Source organism: Tupaia chinensis, unplaced genomic scaffold (assembly GCF_000334495.1).
Source record: "Tupaia chinensis unplaced genomic scaffold, TupChi_1.0 Scaffold000018_1, whole genome shotgun sequence".
Classification (NCBI taxonomy): domain Eukaryota; kingdom Metazoa; phylum Chordata; class Mammalia; order Scandentia; family Tupaiidae; genus Tupaia; species Tupaia belangeri.
In genome coordinates this window covers 1,931,886-1,952,826 of record NW_006159448.1, presented here as the reverse complement: position 1 = coordinate 1,952,826, position 20,941 = coordinate 1,931,886, and the positions used below count along the sequence as shown (strand labels likewise).

Genomic DNA, 20,941 nt, shown 5'->3' with positions numbered 1-20,941 from the left:
CTTCATAAGCTTTTTTTTTTTTTTTTTTTTTTAGTTTCTTTTCTACAGCTTTAGAGAACTCATTTTCAAATGCAGATGAATACTTTTAATGTATAAAATTCAGAATTAAACCTTAAATATAAAATACTAGATAAAAGATAAATTTTGTGGATCTGATTTTTTAAATGAATTATTAGCACAATTAAATTTTTATCCTTTTTACTGCATTAGAAGACTTCTTAAATTATAAGGTCCAAAGTGGTAGATATTGAAGCTGACTTCAAAAAAAAAAATATTTTTTTTTTGAATGAGATTTTTTCTATAGTGTGCATATGCTTGCCAGAGAGAGAGAGAGAGCTGAAAGCAAGAAATCACCTCCCATGGTATGGCCACTCCACAATTCCTTCTCCATTTTCCTCTTGAGATTTCTGGCATGCAGGCACATGCCTGGCTTGAGTTTCTAGCCGCTGAGTCTGAGACTCAAACTGCAGTCAAGTATGTGACAGTCTAGCAGTGTAAACATTATGCCATCTACTGGTTCCCAAATTGTAATAGTTTTAAGCAATTTGAGTGTGAGTATTACTCTTTCTGTCATTATATACACTCTGCATAACCTTGTCTTCTGTTTAGCGGTTGTTTGATGAATAAATTATTATTTCAGTATTTGTATATGTAGGTTGTAAAGATAGAAACATTGAGAGTGGCTACCTGTGAAATTTCTCTTTTCTTTTTTTACCTTTCATTATACAGTTGCTTTATTTTCACTTGATGTTTTTTACCCCTTCCCTTTGTCTATAATACCAAACTTGTCACAAGATATATCTTGTATATCTTAAATCCTGCATGAATGTATGTTCAGTGAATGAATTAAATATACCAGGATATGGACATTTTTAAATAATGGTTTTATTATAATATTTAACATTGGCAGTTTTTAAGAAAGTGATAAGTAAAATGTATTATATTTATATTAAAACTTTTAGATTATATTATTATTTGCTTTCTATTTTTCTTTGAATTCATCACCCCAATAGAAAAAACAAATTCTTTTGCTTTGATCAGGTAATTAGCTATGAAGGAATGTAATTGTTTTAGGAAACTGGAAATCACTCATATTAGTCATTATCATTGCTATTGATGTTTTAAATATATATTTAAATATATATATATATATTTGACTTTCCTCTTTTAATTTTATTTAAAATCTATAGGCACTAAAATTACTTTTAATGACATTATTGACAGCCTAAAAATAACTTCTATTTTAGAGGCTAGTGCCCATTAGAAGTTAAACAAAACAAAAGAAAACAGTTCCCTTTGAAGAGGATAGTAGATTTTTTTGGTAGGATTGAAATATAGTCCTTATACTAATATGAAAATAATTTTTCTCTAAGAGTTCTGTTCCTTTGCTGGTACCCAGGTTCTAGACATACTTGTATTACAATCATGGCTTTCTTTCTTTGTGAAGGCTAACCTTCTGAAACAGATTTTTTTCTTCTTTTTGATCTACCTTAACAAATTCTGGGAATAATTAGATGAAATATTAAATATAAAGGGCCAGTACATAATAAAGTATTGGTAAGGCAACCTATGAAGAATGCTCTATCAAGCAACTTAATGATACTGTTGTGGAGCTTTAAGTTGTTGGTGGATACTTGGGGAGTCAGTATAAAATATGTGCTTCAGTGTTAACCCATTTGAGAGGTGAAGAACCAACTCACATCAGTTATTGATTAAAGGTTGCTCCTGGCAGTGTTAATTTTATGGCACTTCTGTTTGCCACTTGGGTGTCAAAGTAGGTTCCAGCAACAACAAAAAGAAGCCCCCACTTGAAGAAACACAGGTACTGTCAGTTGGAAGTCAAGCTTATGTGAATTGAACTGATTAAATTTAGGAATATGAGTGGGTCACTAACAACAGTCTGCTAGAATTATGTTCATTCTCATTGGTAGGTAAGCCTTAGAATGCCAACGTTTCTTTTTTCCTGGGAAATGATTATCGGTTACTTTCTTCCAGGATGCATTTTCGGAAAACACATTTTGACACAGGCATGTTTTGATCCTCCAAGGTTGTAGAAGAGGAAGAAACATGGTTTCATGTCTATTTCAGGAAATCTGCCAGTATCTTCTAAATCACTTAACCATTTCAGATGTTGGAGGGAAAATTCATTATTTTCCCAAATTGATTCCCATATATTCATATTTTCTTTGAACTTTATGTAGCTATGTACTATGTTGTTTAGAAATCTGAAGGTGAACGTTACTAGTTTTTCTTGCGATTACTATATAATATGTGTCATTTAAAAGTCCCATACGCCTTCCATTTAGAAAGTCTTCACAGAAGAAACAAAGGGGCAGGTAGGTCTTTATAAGGATAGTGGAATATTAAAACTCTTTGAACTAGTTATGTAAGTTGTCATTCTATTTCTCAGGAGAAATGATTACCTTTATTTGCCTAGTTTTGATAAAAGAGAACAGCTCAGGAGAGTAATATTAGCAGGATGGGGGTACTACCATAAAGACCCACAAAACAAACAAACAAACAAAAAAATAGATATATATCCATGAATGAAAGCAGCCTTGAGTGCAAGCTCAAGTGCAAATAAGAACTAAGAGCAATACAATGGAGAAAAAAAGGAAAAGGAAGAGAATAACCACATATAAGGAACATCTTGGGAAATTAGCATATCCGAAAGATCTGGAGATGATTAGAAACAAAAAAGAGTAGGGGCTGTTAGTATGAGGGGTGCTGCTGTGGTCACAAGTGGACTGCTCTGCAAACAGCATTATCTTTTGCCATTGAAGTAAATGATAGCTGTTCAATACTGCAGACCTCCCACACAGGGAGACATTGTTGTATCCTCGTACACACACACCAAAAAGGAATTGCTATTGTGATGTCCCAGGATGGGCTGCTAACTTCTCAATTCTTCATAAATCCTAGACTTCAGAGCTTCAGCCACCCATGTGTGCCTGTATATCAGACCCTGGCTCTGTAGTTTCTCCACACCTGTACACATTCTTGATTCTGACCCTGAGACCTCATCATAAGAACTCTTACCTCAAATATCAGAGCTACCACTGCCATAGGCCAGCCCTGCCTGGTGCTTTGGAGCCTGGGTCATTTTATGCCCACACATGGGCTTAGAATCTATTCTGTGAGCACCTGTACTTCTGACATCTTAGTTATGCTGGTGTCCTAGTTCCTAGTTCACTCTCCAGATTCCGGAATCTCTGTAGCTCCTTATGTGCCCATACCTCAAAAACCAGAACCACTGCCACTACAGGATAGCCTGCAACCCAGGCCCTAGAGCTACAGTTTCTGTTTGCAGCACACATGCTGGCTGTTCTGTCATAACAACCCACACCCCAAACCGTGGAGCCACTGTAGCTCTGTGCATGCCAGTGTTCCAGATCTGTGACTCTTCCACGGGGAATTGCATCTTGAACAGTTACCATTGTGCCGGCAAGTGTTCTCAGTCCTAGACTCTGGATTCACGGTCCCTCAGTGCATGTCCTTGCTCCAGACTCCAGCTCCATGGCTGCTCTAGAGATACCATGTACCAGATCATATCTACTATCACTGGAAACATTTCTCCAGATCAGACCCAGTGCCTAGAGGGATCTATTTGGCTATAACCTTTCTGCTTGGAGAAGAAGAGATCAGGAGGACCCCATCAACCTTCACCACCAAGAACTCAATACCCCATGCTTCCACCGTGGGCACCCAAAACCTGATTGCTGAGGACCCACTGTAGTCTTTGTCATTGCCAACTTTGGTTGGCAGCTATATTGAGGTTATACTGCTGTCCCTTCACTGGAACCAGAACTGCCTCACCTCACACAGCTGGTGTCCTCACACCCACCCATAGGCAAAGGACTTTCCCCACTGAAACCAATCTGTAAAAATCTGGAAGAGGTAACTGCTCTCTCAAACATGTAGCCATCAATCAGTGTGAAAGGTTGAGTAAACATAAATCCACCAAGGAACATAGGAATTTTCAAGTAACCAACAGCAAAGAAGTAGATCTATGAATTGCACTATGAATTCAAAATGATTGTTTTTAAGGAAACTCAGAAAGCTACAAGAGAATGCAGAGAGAGAACTCAATAGTTAGGAAAACAGTATGAACAAAGAATATTTTTTTCTTAAGAGAAGTTTTTCGTATAGGGTATGTGCACTTGCCAGAGACACAGAAAGAGACAGAAAGACAGAAGGTAAGAAGTCACCCCCCAGGGCGGATAGCCACACTGCAGTCCCTTCTCCATTCTCCTTTTGGGATTTTGGGCATGCATGCACATGTACCCACCACGTCTGAGACACAAACCACAATTGACTACATGAGAGTCCAGTGATATAAACCATTATGCCATCTGCTGGTCCGCCAAATTAGAAGTTTTAATAGGTTGAAATCAAAAAAGGAATGGGAACCAGCAGTTAGCGTAATGGCTATGTCGCTGAACGCCCATGTAGTCAACCGCGATTCACGTCCTGGACCCGGTGGCGTAAAACTCACGCTGGGCACGTGTGTGTGCGTGCCCAAGATGCCGAGAGGAGAAGGGATTGCAGCGTGACCATCCCCCCTGGGGGGTGATTTCTCACTCTCTGCCTCTATGTGTGTCTCTGTCTGGCGAGCGCACGTGCCCTATAGCGAAAATCTCTCCAAAAAAAAAAAAAAAAAGTAAAAGCAGAAAAATACAAAAAAAAACAAAAACACTGAAATAGCATCAACAATTTTAGAATTGATCATGCAAAATAATCTCCAAATTCAAACGTTATTTGGAAATATCCAAGCCCAACCATAGTAGTGTATGTGAGATGCTGCAATTTGGCAGGCTAGGGCCATGAGTGAAGCCTAATTCCTTCACCAGCCAGCCCTAAAAGAGCTGAGTACAGTGGTATGTTCCTATAGTCCCAGCTACTCAAGATTCTGAGGCAGGAGGATTGCAAGCTTGTCATAAATGTGGGCAACGTAAGTGGGACTCTTTCTGAAAAAGCAGGTATGTGCCTGAGGTCTGAACTACTACAGAATGTGCACATGTACACACACACACATAATATCCAGAGGACAAAAAATAATGAAAACCTAGGAATTTATGGGACATCTTCAAGAAAGTGAACATTTCACCTTATAGAATTAAAGAAGGAAGAGAGAGAATGCAGTAGATAGAATTTTCAAAGATATAATGGCTGAAACTGTAAATCTAGAGGAAGAGACACATTTACATTTAAGTACAGAAATGTCAAGGGCCTCCAATCATTTAAACCAAACAAGTCTGCATCAATACATGTAATCAGATTATCAAAAATCCGACTATTGAAAGCAGAAGAAAATTCTCACCACAAAACCCCTAGAAAACTATATGAAGTTTTTGGGAAGAAACTGAAGACCTGGATAGTGTGGGATAATACATTATAAATACTGAAAGAAAAAAATTGTCGAACAAGAATACTTCACCTGTCCTCAGAAATAAGGGAGAGATGGGCCAGTCTGTGACTTGTTTATTAGAGTGGCTAGATCCCATATGGCTGAATGTGTAATTTGAGTCCTGGAACTGACAGGTTGAAGAAACATGCTGGGAGTGTGTGCATATGTGCCGCAAAGTCCCAAAAAGAGGGAGAAATGGAGGGGAGGGGGTTGTGGCATTGCCATCCCCTATGGGAAGTACTTCCTCACTTTCTCTGTCTCTGTCTGTCTCTGTTGAGCACACACATTGCCCTCAGGCAATAAAAAGAAAAAAAGTAAGATTTTGCTAGACAAACAAAAGCTGAGTGAGTTCATCCACTGGACATGCCTTAGCCGAAATGGTAAAAGGAAATTTTCAGGCTAAAATAAAAGAATGCTAATTAGTGATATGAAAACTTAAAAAATGTAAAGCTCACTGGTAAAGGTAAATATATCATTGATGCAGAATACTCTTAACAATGTTTTGATGTATAAATCACATATCTTTAACATGAAGGTTAAAAGATGATAAAACTATAAAAAATAGTGATAACTAGAACAATTTGTCATGAGATACACTATATAAAAAGATGTAAATTGAGATACCGAGAAAATAGAAAGTAAAAGGAATTTTTATGCATCTAAAGTTATTAGCTTAAAATAGACTCTTAGAGGCTTGTTTGTTGTTTTGTTTTTAATCTATAGTAACCACAAAGCAAAAATCAATAGTCGATACACAAAAAATGAAGAGAAAGGAATTAAAGTATACTGGAGAAAAAAAATCATAAAGGAAGAAAAGGAACTATATAAAAACCATCAAAATGGCAGTAATAAGCCTCATCTATCAATAATTAGTTTAAATGCAAATGGGTTAAATTATCTAATCAAAGATAGGAATCACTGAATGGATCAAGAAAACAATACCTAAGTACATTCATCCTAAAAGAGGCTCACTTTGGCTATAAGGACACAGAAGAACTGAAAATGAAGGGATGAACAAAGGTATTCTATACAAATGAAAACCAAAAGAAAGGTAGATTTTTAAGTTACAGACTATAAAAAAAGAGACAACAAAGATCAATATATATTAGTAAAGGGGTCAGTATATGAAAAGGGTAGAAAACTGTGAACATATATGTACTCTAGATCAGAATACCTAAATATATAAAGCAAATGTTAATAGTTCTGAATGGGGAACTAGCCTATAATACAATAGTAATAGAGTTTTGTACCCCACATTCAAAAATAGATAAACTATCCAAACTGAAAATCAGGGGGAGAAAAATGGAACTTGTACTGCACTTTAGGAAAAGCAGTTTGGAGAAGAAAGTTTACAGCAATAAGCATGTTAAAAAGAGAGAGAAAGATCTCAAGTAAGCAATATTCCTCAAGGAAATATTTAGAAAAAGAACAAATTAAATTGAAAGTCGGTACAAGAGAGGAAAAAATAAAGATCAGTGAGAAATAAATGAAATAGAGAAAAAAATACAGATTGATGAAATTATGTTGATTTTTTGTAAAAAAGCAAAACTGACAAACTTTTAGTCAAACTAAGAAATAGAGAAACCTTAAATAACAACTGATATCACAGAAATGTACAGGGTCATAAGAGATTTCTGTGAACATTTTTACACTAACACATTGGATAACCTAGAAGAAAAGGATAAATTCCTAGATACGTACAACCTACTAATACTGGCTCATGAAAAAAAAAATAGAAAGTTTAATCAATATTGAATAAGGAAAGTGAAATAGTAATAAAAAGTCTTCCATTAAAGAATCCTTAATGGTTTCATTGAAGAATTCTAACATTTAAGGAAACGCTAATAATTCTTTTCAAACTTTACCAAAAAATCAAAGAGAAGAATATACTTGCAAACTCATTTTAAGAGGTCAGCATTATGGTGGTACTAAAGCCAGACAAGAGTAATGTAAGTAAAAAAGATTTCAGATTGGATCCAGCAGTTGGTGTAATGTTACGTCACTTGACTCCCGTGTAGTTGATCGTGGTTCAAGCCCTGGACTTGGTGGATTAAACTCACTCCAGGCACATGTGGGTGTGTGCCCAAAAATCCCAAGAGGAGAATGGAAGAGAGAGGATTGTGGCATGGCCATCCCCCCAGGGTGTAGTTTCTCTATCTCTGTTTGTCTCTGTCTCTCCAGTGAGCACACATGCCCTATTAGCAAAAGTCTCTCTTATAACAAACATACAAACAAAAAAAGATTGCAGGTCAGTATCCCCCATGAGCATAGATACAAAAGTTCTTAAAAAAATTCTAGCAAACTGAATTCAACAGCATATTAAAAGGATCACTCACCATGATCAAGTGGAATTTATTCCTAGGATGTAAGGATGACTAAACATTTATAAATAAATGTGGTATACTACATTAACAGAATAAAGGATAACAAACCATATGGTCCTTTCAATAGATGCAGAAAAACATTTGACACAATTCAACATTCTTTCATGATTAAATAAACCCCAAAAACCCAAATTAGGTATAAAAGAAATATTCTTCAGCACAATAGTAAAGGCCATATATGACAAGTCCACAACATTCTTTATGATGATTTAAAAAAAAAAATAGAGAAGAGTTATGCCTCAGCACAATAGTAAAGACCTTATTTGACAAGTCCACAGTTAAGTTTTACTAAGTAGCAAAACTTGAAAACTCTTTATTTAAATCAGGAGCAAGACAAGGGTGTTCTTTGCCTTCTTTCATTTTTGTTGTTATAAGAAAATACGTTGCACTTAGGAAGTTTATAAGCAACAGAAAGGTATTGTGCACAGTTCTGGTGGCTGGCAAGTCCAAGATAAAAGGCACTGGGAGATTCAATATCTGGTGAGGGCTTATTCATTGCTTCATTGGTGGTTCCTTCCAGCTGTGTTTCTCACATGGGGAAATGTGTAACATGTTCCTTCACACCTTTTTTTTTTTTTTTGAGAGAGTTTTTCTATAGGGTGTGTGTGCTATTCAGAGAGACAGAGAGGAATAGACAGAGTGAGAGATCACCCCAGGGGAATGACCACACTGCAATCCCATATTCATTCTCCTCTTAGGATCCAGGACATGTACACACATGTATCCAGTGTGAGTTTTAAGCCACTAGGTCCAGAACTTGAACCATGTTAGCCACATGGGAGTCAAGTGCCTTACCCACCATGCTGCCTCCTGGTCTCCCCCTAGGTGTTTTTTTTTTTTTTTTTTTTTTTTAATAAGAGTACTAATCTCATAACAGTGGCAAAGACTAATTACCTAATCGTCTCCCAAAGTTCCCCTTCCCTTCTTTTAATGCCATCACATTGGAGATTAGGTTTCAATGTATGAATTTCATAGAGACAGAGATATACAGAATATAGCTTTCACTGTCATCAGTCTAGCCAACATTTTACTGGAATTTCAAGGCAGACCAATTAAACAAGGAAAAGAAATGAAAGGAATCTGAATTGGAAAGGAAGAAGGCTGCCTTTGTTGCAGATAACATTATCTTAATAGAAAACTCATGGCAGAGTAATTTTCTGGATTTTTTTCTTTTTTAAAATTTGTTTCTAAATTCACAACTGCCCCCTTTGCTGTCACTTCATTTGGCTACAGAAAGAATTTTTCTGAAAATGGCACACTTCATTCTGATTGCTTCCAATTACATCCCTACTATGAATCAAATCAAGACTTTTCTGCCTACATCCCCATGATTTCGTCTCAATAAAAACCCACTTATATGTGAAAAGAAAAATCCTGAAGACTATCAAAAAACTTAAAATAATAAATTCAAACAAGTTGGAGGATACAAAATCAACATACAAAAATCAGTAGTGTTGGTATACACTAACACTAATCAAGCAAATAAAATAATCCTATGTTTACCTAAGTTGGTTAAAAAAAAAAACAAAAAAAAAAACTATATCCTGAGAACTAAAACATTGAAGAAAACAAATAAATGGAGAGATACCTTGTATTCCTGGATAGGAAGAATTAATATTGTTAAAATGTCCATACTTTCCAAAGTGATCTACAGATTCAATGTAATTTTTATAAAATTCCAGTGCTATTTTACATGAAAATAGAAAAATTCCCAGAGTTCACATAGAACCACAAAAGACTCTGAATAGCTAAAACACTCTTGAGCAAAAAGAATAAAGCTAGGGGCACCATGCTAAGAATTATTACAAAGTTATAGTAATCAAAATGGCAATATTGGGATAAAAGTAGACACGTATACCTATGCAACAGAATAGAAAGACCAGAAATAAACAGAAATAAATCCACATATTTATGGGCAGTTAATCTTTTTTTTTTTTTTTTGGAGAGATTTTTGCTTTAGGGGGCATGTGCTCACCACAAAGACAGAGATAGAGAGACAGAAAGTGAGAAATCACCCCTCACCCCGGGGGGATGGCAACACTGCAATCCCTTCTCCCTTCTCCTATCAGGATCTTGGGCATGCAGGCACACGCACCTGGTGTGAGTTTAAGCCACCGGGTCCAGGCCTTGAACTGCAATCAATTACATGGGAGTCAGTGACATAACCATTATACTAACTGCTGGTCTCTGGGCAGTTAATCTTTAACAAAGTTGGCAAGAAATCACAGTGGGGAAGGAACAATCTCTTCAATAAGTGATGTTGGAGAAACTACCATTATCTCATCTCAGATCAACTAAAAATCCATTAAAGACTGAAACATAAGATCTGGAACTATAGATCCTACTAGGAAATAGCAGAATTGAAAAGGCATCTTGACACTGGTGTTAGCAAAGATTACATTTGTTTTATCACTTTTTTATATGACATTAAAAGCAAGGCAGGGAACCAGCAGTTAGCGTAATGGCTATGTCGCTGGACTCCCACGTAGTCGACCGCGGTTCACGTCCCGGACCCGGTGGCTTAAAACTCACGCCGGGCGCGTGTGCGTGCGTGCCCAAGATCCCGAGAGGAGAATGGAGGAGAAGGGATTGCGGCGTGACCATCCCCCCTGGGGGGTGATTTCTCGCTTTCTATCTCTATGTCTCTCTCTGTCTGTCTGGCGAGCGCACGCGTCCTACAGTGAAAATCTCTCCAAAAAAAAAAAAAAAAAGCAAGGCAGAAGTAAAAATAAACAATTGAGATTCTATCAAGATAAAAAGCTTCACAGTACTATAAACAACACAACAAAGAGACAACCTACAGAATGGGAGAAGAAAACTGCAAATCATAATCTAAGAGGAGGTAATTTCCAAAATATATATTGAATTCAAACAACTCTATAGTAAGAGAACAAAACAAAACCTGATTAAAAAATGAATAACAGACCTGAATAGACTTTTCTCCGAAGAAAACATACAAATAGCTAACAGGTATTATGAAAAAAAGGACCATAAAGGGGAAGAGTCAAAATACTGGCAAACAAACCAATAAACAGTCCAAAAGAAAAAGTGGCCAAGATGGCACATGGACCCAAAGTAGTGGATATTCCAGTTTCTCCATCAGAGTCTTCAGAAAAGGAATCCGTAGTGCCCCCGTGATCCCCAAAAGATACCTTAAACAACTTCTAACGCCAAAATGAAAACATTAAGTCAAACCAGAAAGAAAAAAAAAAAAAGTCCGATAACTAGATTGATGGTAACAGTGATAGTGAAGAAGAATTACATGAAGAGAAGGAGTATTTTGATGAGAACACAGAAGATTTTAGAAGCAGTCTTAGGACGGTAACAGTGGCGATGACTTCTTCATTGGAAAAATCAAACAGACACGAAAGAAGGAAAGTATTGATCATTCTGCAGTTAAGGAACAAAAAACCCTCCAGAAAGTGTTACCCAGAGAAGAGACACACAGAGCTCCTTGAGATACAAGAAATGACAAAAGCAAGTCAACTACAGAAACCAGAAAGTTAGAAGCAGTGTTTTTCCACTCCTTAGCTGGATCTAAAAGCTCTAGAAGAGATCACAGAGAACAGGCTCCAAAAAAACAAAACTCTGGATATTCCACAAAATGAACCTCAGGTTTCATGGCTTTAACAGGAGTGCACAAAGATGACCTGAAAATCCAAAGCAGCCATCGCAGCTGTATCTTCATCCTTCAAGGGAAGCAAGCAAGAGGAGAAAAGAGCAGCAGTCTGAAATTGCTGTGTTTCAGGTGAAAAAAAATTACATTTGATAATGTAACTAGTGCCTCTTTTTATGAGTTTTCTATCTAGAAATTATTTTCCTTCCCCCCCCCTTTATCCTGTTATTTAAACTTATATCTAAGGTCTCTTTGGCGGGATTGTAGGTTGGTTTTGTCTTTTATTTTAAAAAATTCAGGGTTTGTTTTTTTTTTTTTTTGTCTTCGTTTTCTTTTTTTGGAGAAGTTTTTGCTATAGGGCATGTGCACTCGCCAGAAAGACAGAGAGAGACAGAGAGACAGAAAGTGAGAAATCACCTCCCAAGGGGGATGGCCATGCTGCAATCCCTTCTATTTCATTCTCCTCTCAGGATCCTGGGCACGTATGCACACACACCCGGCGTGAGTTTAAGCCACGGGATCCTGGACTCGAAACAGGGTTGACTACATGGGAGTCCAGCGACATAGCTTTACGTTAACTGCTGGTCCCTTTTTTTTTTTTTTGAGAGCTTTTTTGCTATGGGGCACATGTGCTCTTGAAGAGATAGAAAGTAAGAAATCACCCCCCAGGGTGAATGGTCACGCTGCAGTTCTTTCTCCATTCTCTTCTTAAGATCTTTAGCATGGACACACACGCATCAGCTTGAGTTTCATGCTTTGGGTCTGGGACTCAAACTACAGTTGGCCATGTGGGAGTCCATTACACCATCTGCTGGTCCCCAGGTTACTTTTACGTAAGTCTTATACAAATTAAGTACATACTTAAAATTATTTTTTTAATGATATGCCCCAGACTATTCTCTATAAACAGTGTTTGGAATTGTAGAGATTTCAGGTTTTCTCAACTTATTCTATCATGAATGGATTTCACTGGGTCAGCCCTGTTTTTTACCTTGAACGTAACTGTCAGGACATATGTAGGGCCAGCCCTGGTGGCACAGCGTCAGCACAGAGCTCTGCTATGCTGCACTAAGGCTGGAAGTCCCTGGGCTCAATACTGAGGTCTCCCTGTGCACATCAGGTGCATGAATGCCCGGAATCCCAGCTAGCTAAGGCGGAGCCACAATCATAGTGTGCAAATCTGTTCATGGTGCCCTCGCTCTCTTTCTTGGACGAAATTGACAAATGTTAAAATATCTATGTATATTTAGAATAATGGAAAACTGAGAGAAATAATAGCTATTTGAAATAGATCACCTTTTTAAAGTTATTTTTGTTAGCAAAGCTAAAATAGTAACCTATTGTGAGGATATAGATAGCAAATTATAAAAATACTACTTTTGTGGTTTTAGAAAAAGTAAACATGTATAGAAATATATATATATGTATATGTATATATATGTATATGTATATGTATATATACACACACACAATAGAATACTATATGACATTCCAAAAGGAAGGAAATCTCATTTGTGATGTGACTAAATCAGGAAGATATTATGATAAGTAAAATAAGCCAGGCGTATAGAAAGAAAATCCTGGGACCAGCAGTTAGCGTAATGGCTATGTCGCTGGACTCCCACGTAGTCGACCGCGGTTCAAGTCCCAGACCCGGTGGCTTAAAACTCACGCCGGGCGTGTGTGCGTGCGTGCCCAAGAGCCTGAGAGGAGAATGGAGGAGAAGGGATTGCGGCGTGGCCATCCCCCCTGGGGGGGTGATTTCTCGCTTTCTGTCTCTCTGTATCTCTCTGTCTGGCAAGCACACATGCCCTATAGCAAAAAACCTCTCAAAAAAAAAAAAAAAAAGAAAGAAAATCTTGCATGATCTCATTTCTATGTAGAATCTAAACAAGCAAGACTCAAGCAGAGAGTAGATTGGGGATTACCAGCAGACAATTTGGGGGTAAATGGGAAATGTTGGGTCAAAGTGTAGAAAGCTTTCATTAGTCAGGAAGAAGCTGTGGCAATTGGTTGTCAGCATGGTAACAATAGTTAATATATTGTACACTTAAAAGTTGGTAAGAGAGTAGATGTTAAAGATTTTCACTATTAAAAAAAAGTATGTGAGACAATAGATATGTTAATTAACTTAGTCATTTCACAATATATACATACATTGAAACTTGTAGACTAAATTTATATTATCTTCATAATTTGAATAAACTAAAAAATTTAAAAATCATACAAATCTAAAGTTTTTTGAGAGTTGTTTTGTTTTTGTTTGTTTGTTTTTTGCTATAAGGTGTGCGCACTTGCCAGAAAGACAGAGACCGAGAGAAAGAGAGAAATCACCCCCCAGGGGGCTGGTCACACCGCAATCCCTTCTGCATTCTCCTCTCGGGATCTTGGGCATGCATGCACACACGCTTGTTGTGAGTTTAAGCCACCTGGTCTGGTACTCGAATCGTGGTTAACTACGTGGGAGTCCAGCCACGTAGCCATTACACTAATTGCTGCTCCCCTAAATTTTAAGCTTTCTGAGACAACCCAAATACTGTAAATACTCTTTATTTCTAAAAATAACTTTTTATAGATTTGATGCTATTAACATATTTTGAAAAACAATACATTTTTGTGTCTACAAAAAGACATAACTTTAAAAAATTTACCTTAAAATTTTACCTTAAAAATAATTTTTTAATTGGGACCAGCAGTTAGCGCAATTGCTATGTCACTGGACTCCCATGTAGTGGACCATGGTTCGCGTCCCGGACCCGGTGGCTTAAACTCACGCCAGGCACTTGTGCGTGTGTGTGTGCCCAAGATCCCAAGAGGAGAACGGAGGAGACGGGATTGCAGCGTGGCCATCCCCCCTAGGGGATGTCTCTGTCTGTCTGTCTGGTGAGCGCATGCGCCTTATAGCAAAAACCTCTTCAAAAAAAAAAGAAAATAATTTTTAATTTATATTTAATTCTATATATTTGTGGAGCATAATATGGTTTTTTCAAGCAAGTATGTAGTGCATGATAATCAAATCAAGGATATTATCATAGTCATTTTTCTTTTTTGGAGAGGTTTTTGTTATAGGACATATGTGCTTGCCAGACAGACACAGAGAGACAGAGAGACAGAAAGCAAGAAATCACCCCCCAGGGGGGATAGCCACGTCGCAATCCCTTCTCCTCTGTTCTCCGCTCAGGATCTTGGGCACGCATGCAAACGTGCCCGGCGTGAGTTTTAAGCCACCACCAGGTCTGGGACGCAAACCATGATCGACCACTTGGGAGTCCATTGACATAGCCATTACGCTAACTGCTGGTCCCCATAGTCATCATTTTCAGCAAAAAGTATTGCATTATGTTGTGTACCTTTGATTTTTGTTCTCCTAGTTTTTTGGTTTATTTTTGCTATATGATTGGCAACACCCTTCTTTTATACTTTATTGTGTTATATCATTCTATAACATATCTGCCTTGTTTACATGCATTCTTGTGTCTGTTAAATGTTTTTTCTCAGCTCCTCCCCACAGCTCCCAACCCCTTGTACTTTCAATATAACATATATCTTATATTCCAAAATGCATATCTTTTATTCACATTTGAAGACTTACAAAAGTGAGATGTACCTTATAATAGATGTGTAAAACTCCACCCAGGGAGTTCTGTTATTATATTGATAGAATGTCTTAAAACTGATGACCTCTGGGTGTGGTGGTTAAGGTACTGGACACTCCCACATAGCTGACTATGGTTCGAGTCCTAGACCTGGTGGCTTGCTTTCTGACTTTCCCTCTCTCTCTCTCTCTCTCGGTGTATCTCTCTGGTCAAATGAAAATAAATGGATGAAAAATAAATAAATAGATGGATGAATAAATAAAATGAAGTAAATAAATCTTTTTTAAAAAACTAATGGCCCTTAGCACTAAAGAAATGCAGTTGTTCAAATCCGTACATGTTAAGCATCAGGACCATTTTAAGTACTATATTGTATTTTATAATATTAATCTTTAAGACCGTTGAAAGTATTTTTCATTTACTAGTGATTTTTTAAACATATATAGTTCTATTACAACATTTTAAAATATGAATTAAGAGTGTACCTTTGGCATATAGGGGAATGATATCAATATAATGTAGAATTTGTTTGGATTGTTTCTGAAGCACTTGAAACATATTAATGTTTTTTAAATGATCAGGGTTAAGCTTTTTTCACAACTAAAGGGAAAGTCTTAGCAGTATATGAAGATCTAAAGAACATGCTGAAAATTCTGTAGGAGTGCCATCCTGTAGCTGAGTAAGTTGTTGATTTATTGGCTTCAAGGATTACTATATATTCCACTATATTAAACAACATGAATAAGCTCTGAAGACATTCCCCATATGTTAAAAAGACTGATGAAAAAGGCTATCTCTAGATGATATTTTAAAATTTTTATTTAACTGGTTTTTATTAGAGTGGAATGTCTGCAAAGACCCACATCAAAGGAAAAAGTGTGAGCCCCAGGATATGAAGCTTTAAAGGATGGGCTGGTTTATTTTAAGTAGAAATGCCAATGAAAAATCTAGTATTTCAGAAGAATTGTTATTGTTTCATTAAGGCTCTAATTTTAAAATTCCATAGTTTTACATGATCTGGCAATAATTAGTTTTAATCATAAGTCCAGTTATTTTTGTTTCCTTTATTCAGGAATGCATATATGGTATTGTAGCAGAACTGTCTCTACTCAATTCTGGCTAAATGGTTGTCACCTTTTTGAATAACAAAGTCAGTTTTAATCCTCTTTTATCCTGTTGATTTTCATGGTCCATTACTAGCCTATTTCTGAGCATTAATAAAAGGTGTTCTTTCCTCTGAGCAGATTTAGGGTTATAATTGCAGGACTGTGGGTACAGAACTCTTCCTAGATTTTAACCTTCCTTACTTCTCCAGCCATGCCTTTATCCAATTTTCAGTTTGAAAATACTAAATGGTTGCCTGGCTTCCTGAACAACAGAGACATACATGTACATCTGTTTGTATGTGTGCACACACACGAACACACACACACACATATACATACACACAAATTGTTGAAATGTTGAATTGTTCCTGTAGCAAATATGTTTGTATTAATTAAAAAAATTATTTAATATATCCCCAATTGTCAATGTTCCACAAGGATTTCTAAAAGCACCGTTAAGACTATTTCATAGGCCATTAACTTTCAATATCCTTTCCATACAAGAGAAATGAGATATTAGCAATAAAGTCCATCAATATTCTCAGCTTCTTTTTTATCTCTTCTTTTCTGTCAGGGTGAGAGGTGGGGGTGTGGAGTGGGAGAGAGTGTAAATAAAGGATAGGAGAAGAAGAGTAATTATCATCTGACATATAAAATTTTTTTTACCTATTTCTGAAAATTTCAATTTAGGCAGTTGACACACTGGTTCTGGCCTAGAATACTAGGCCAAATTAAATAATCTGTCAAAATGTGTTTGCCCTCTTTTATTTATACTTCCTTTTAGGAAGCCTTTTAATGTTCCAGTCTCAGATTGCCCTTGGCCATCCTAAACCCCACTCCTTAATTTGCTTACATTCATGCTAAAATTCTTAAAGTTTACAACTGTCCTTCCCACCCTCACCCCCCCTCCCTGCCCTCTCCCATCATTTCTCACTTTGCTCTGTGGGGATTATTGTTGTCAATTATCATTTTAGTATATCTAAAGTGAGTGTTAGAAAGCATATCCTTATTGAAGACTAAACGGCATTCTCATATTACTCCCTGTTGCTACAAATAAGGAGCCGGGGGGAGGGGGTTAGAATATGTTATACTTGCAGTAAGTTTTTGCTAATATAGTTCCCTCAAAACTGTAGGTGTCTATTCTGTTTTTCCTCCAGTTTTATGTGAACATAACATGGCTGAGAATCTTATTTAGTCATAATTGCTAAGCTTACAAACTTAATTTATTAATTATTGTCCTCAGACCATCCAGCTCTCTCTCAAACTAATGACTGTCTTAGTATAATGACCACTGTATGTGTGCTCTAACAAAGCTTAATAGCAGGCACAACATTGAAAAGCAAGTGATTTAATAATCTGCTAAAAAATTTGTCATTCTTTAAAGGAAGATCATAAAATCCACACTTTCAACGAAATAATATTCAACATAATATTCATCATGTTCAGTTTTGTATGTGTTTAAAACCAAATGCTACAGTTTCGTGTGTTTATATTTGTCCAAATACTAGACATGCACAGAAGCAAGAGAAAAATCATTAACAGAGACATACTTGAAAATGTGAAAATGACAGAGATAGTGAGATTAGTTGTGACTGTTAAATATCTATTATAAATATGCTTAAGAATTTAAAAGGGAAACATATAATGAGAAAATTAAAAAATACAATAAAGAATAATTAAGAGAGGTGAAAAATACAATATTTAAATTGAAGACTGTTAGGTCATCAGAAAGTCATGACGTATTTTTCTGTTTTTATGTGCTAAAATATATCATGACTTTCCAGAGGACCTAATATTTCTTCAGCTTTACAGAACAATTGACATTCAGAACAAGTGACCAATAAATAGAAATGTCTGCTGACTTTTCTTCAGAACATATGGAAGCCAGAAAAAAATGGAATGATATATTTAAAATGCCGAAAGAAAAGTCAACCTAGAATTCTCTACTCAGAGAAATATTTTTAAAAACAAAGATAAAGTAGCATTTTCAAATAAGCAAAACTTGAGGAAAGCTGTCAGTATACATACACTGAAGAAGTTTTCAAGGATCATTAGGCCAAAAGAAGATCATACTGAGTAAAAACCCTGATCCATACAAAAGAAAGAAGAAATTATAACATTTGACAAATATGTGAGTCTGAAATTTGTAGAAATTAAACCACACATTTTAAAATAACTCATGGATCAAAAAAGTCACAAGGGAAAGTATAAAATATTTTGAACTGAATGATAATATAGCATGTCAAAATTTGTCAGATGCAGTTACTATAAATTACAGAAACAGTGCTTACAAAAAAAGTATGACTATGAATGATTATATTAGAAAATAATGATATAATGTATATATGCAAAGTCTCCTGCCTGAGAAGGGATTAGAAACAACAAAATCAAAGCAAGAAGAAGGAAAATGTTATAAAAATAAGAAATAAAAATATTAAACACAAAAACAAAGGAAAAAATTAGTGAAACCAAAATAGAATTGTTTGAAAAAATTAGGTAGATTATCTTCTAGCTAAATTGACCAGGAAAAAAGTTACAGCAGGGAACAAATAAAAGCAACACTGTAGGCATTAATGGAATAATCATGGAATATGAGCAAATACATGCTAGTGCATTCAACAATTTTTGTGAAGCAAGACAAAGGCACAAAATACAAAAACTGACAAAAAGAGAAGTAGAAAACATAAAAAACATTTTGTCAAATAGATAAATTGAATTAATAATTAAAAACCTTCCTACATAGGAAGCACCAGGTCTAGATAGCTTCACATATTTTTATCAAAACTTAAGAATATATTATTTTAATCTTACATGAACTCATTTTAAAAGCAGAGGTGATAACACTTTCCAACTCATTTTATGAGGTCAGCATAGCTTGATTCCAAAACTGGACTTTAAAATTAGAATAATTTGCTTCTCACACCACTACAAAAATCAAAGGCAAGCTAGAGACTGAGACAAAGCATTTCCAATACCTACAGTCTGACATAGGAATTGTATTGATAACAATATAGCCTAATTAAATATGGGCAAAGTATTTGAATAGGCACATCATCAAAGGAAGTTGGCATTTTGGGGGAAGTATGCAAAGCATATGAAAAGGTGTTCTTTCTCAAGGGTTGGAAAATACAGTCCATGGAACAAATCCAGTCCATTGTCTGGTTTGGAAAGGAAGTTTTATTGGAACACCGCAACATCATTCATTTATTTATCATCTATGATAGAGACCATGTGGCCCCTGAAGCCTACAATATTACCTACCTCTATACAGGAAAAGGTTGTTACTCTCTGGTCTAAAGGAGCCAAATTTCAGGAAAAGGGAAATTCCTTTACCAAAGGTGTTTACCTTTGGAGAAGGTTGACCTAATTTTTTTTTTGGACAGATGTTTTCCATAGAATTCTCTTTTCTCACAACTGTATCTTCTCTTTTGATTTTCAATCATAATTAATTCCTTGTATTAATGAGCTAAAAAAATCTTTCTTAAAGGCAAAGTTAATTTATACATATCTCTCGTTAAGATCTGGTAATTTAAGACATACTATTAGAAAGTTCTGTCTTATTCGGGGGAGCCATAATTCAAGGTTAAAACAGAGATACAGATTCATGGTTTTGAAAAGTAGTTAGTACCAAAAAAATAAACAAATGGACATTAGCTCCTTAGTTTAAACAGCTTATATTTAACTTTCTTCAGCAGGTTAAGTAGTGACTCCAAGCAAGAAAGGATGAGGATTGAAGGCATATGCTACATTGTAGAAATTGGCTGGTCTCTCACTGCTCAAATGGTCTTCACTCATGGAAGCTTTTGCTCTGATCTCTACTGGAGGTAGTAACCCCACTTTGGTCAGCATGTGGTGGTCCGTGATAGGTTTAGCACACTCCAGAGAGATGCAGGGAGTCATTGTTCTTAGTGGTCTGGTAGGGGGGCTTATATGCTGACTGAGGAGTCTGGACATTCTGAGTATGCCTCACATTCATACGGATTTACTGTTGCATGAGCTATGTTCTGATGAGTTACACCGTAAATTATGTAAACTATTACATCATTAGTTATCTAAATTGTTAACATAAAACCTGTTTTGACTTTGGGTACAACAGGTGATAATCTTCATTGAGTAAGTTGGCCATATGATTATCTGTAACATATACACAATCAATTATTTGTAAGAAAATCATGTTTTCAAGCAAGGGAACATTCTTTTTCTTTTTTTTATTTTATTTATTTATTTTTTTGACAGGTTTTCACTGTAGGGCGCGTGCGCTCACCAAACAGACAGAGAGAGACATAGAGACAGAAAGCGAGAAATCGAGAAATCACCCCCCAGAGGGGATGGTCACGCCGCAATCCCTTCTCCTCCATTCTCCTCTCAGGATCTTGGGCATGCACGCACACGTGCCCGGCATGAGTTTTAAGCCACCGGGTCCGGGACGCGAACCGCGGTCGACTACGTGGGAGTCCAGCGACATAGCCATTATGCTAACTGCTGGTTCCCAAGCAAGGGAACATTCTTTATGGGAAAAATTATTTGCCACTTTTAAGCTTAGTAAACATTTATTTCCTCCTATTAGAATGTACAGTAAGTTATCCTTAACAGAAAATTCATTTTATACATCACAAAGTCCCAGCATGATTTAGTTTATTTAAATTTAATCAGCTATTGCCGTTTTCCTGTTAGTGTAATTCAACATGTAATGTATACATGTGTAATGTATAATGATTTTTATAATCCTGATTTCAGTTGAGAATATTTTTACCAGAAGTGCAATATCAGTTGTATAAGAAAGTTTTTTTCTTTATTATATTTAACAATTAGCTAATCATAAATTTGATAAA

The 20,941-nt window shown here is 36.2% G+C and overlaps 1 protein-coding gene and 1 pseudogene across 1 annotated transcript in view; both read left to right on the top strand.

The window, feature by feature from the left end:
• KANSL1L (KAT8 regulatory NSL complex subunit 1 like) overlaps window positions 1–20,941 on the top strand; it is a 134,451-nt gene that overhangs the window by 5,587 nt on the left and 107,923 nt on the right. The gene's annotated exons all lie outside the window — the stretch shown is intronic.
• On the top strand, window positions 4,941–11,600 carry LOC102486493 (serum response factor-binding protein 1 pseudogene; annotated as a pseudogene).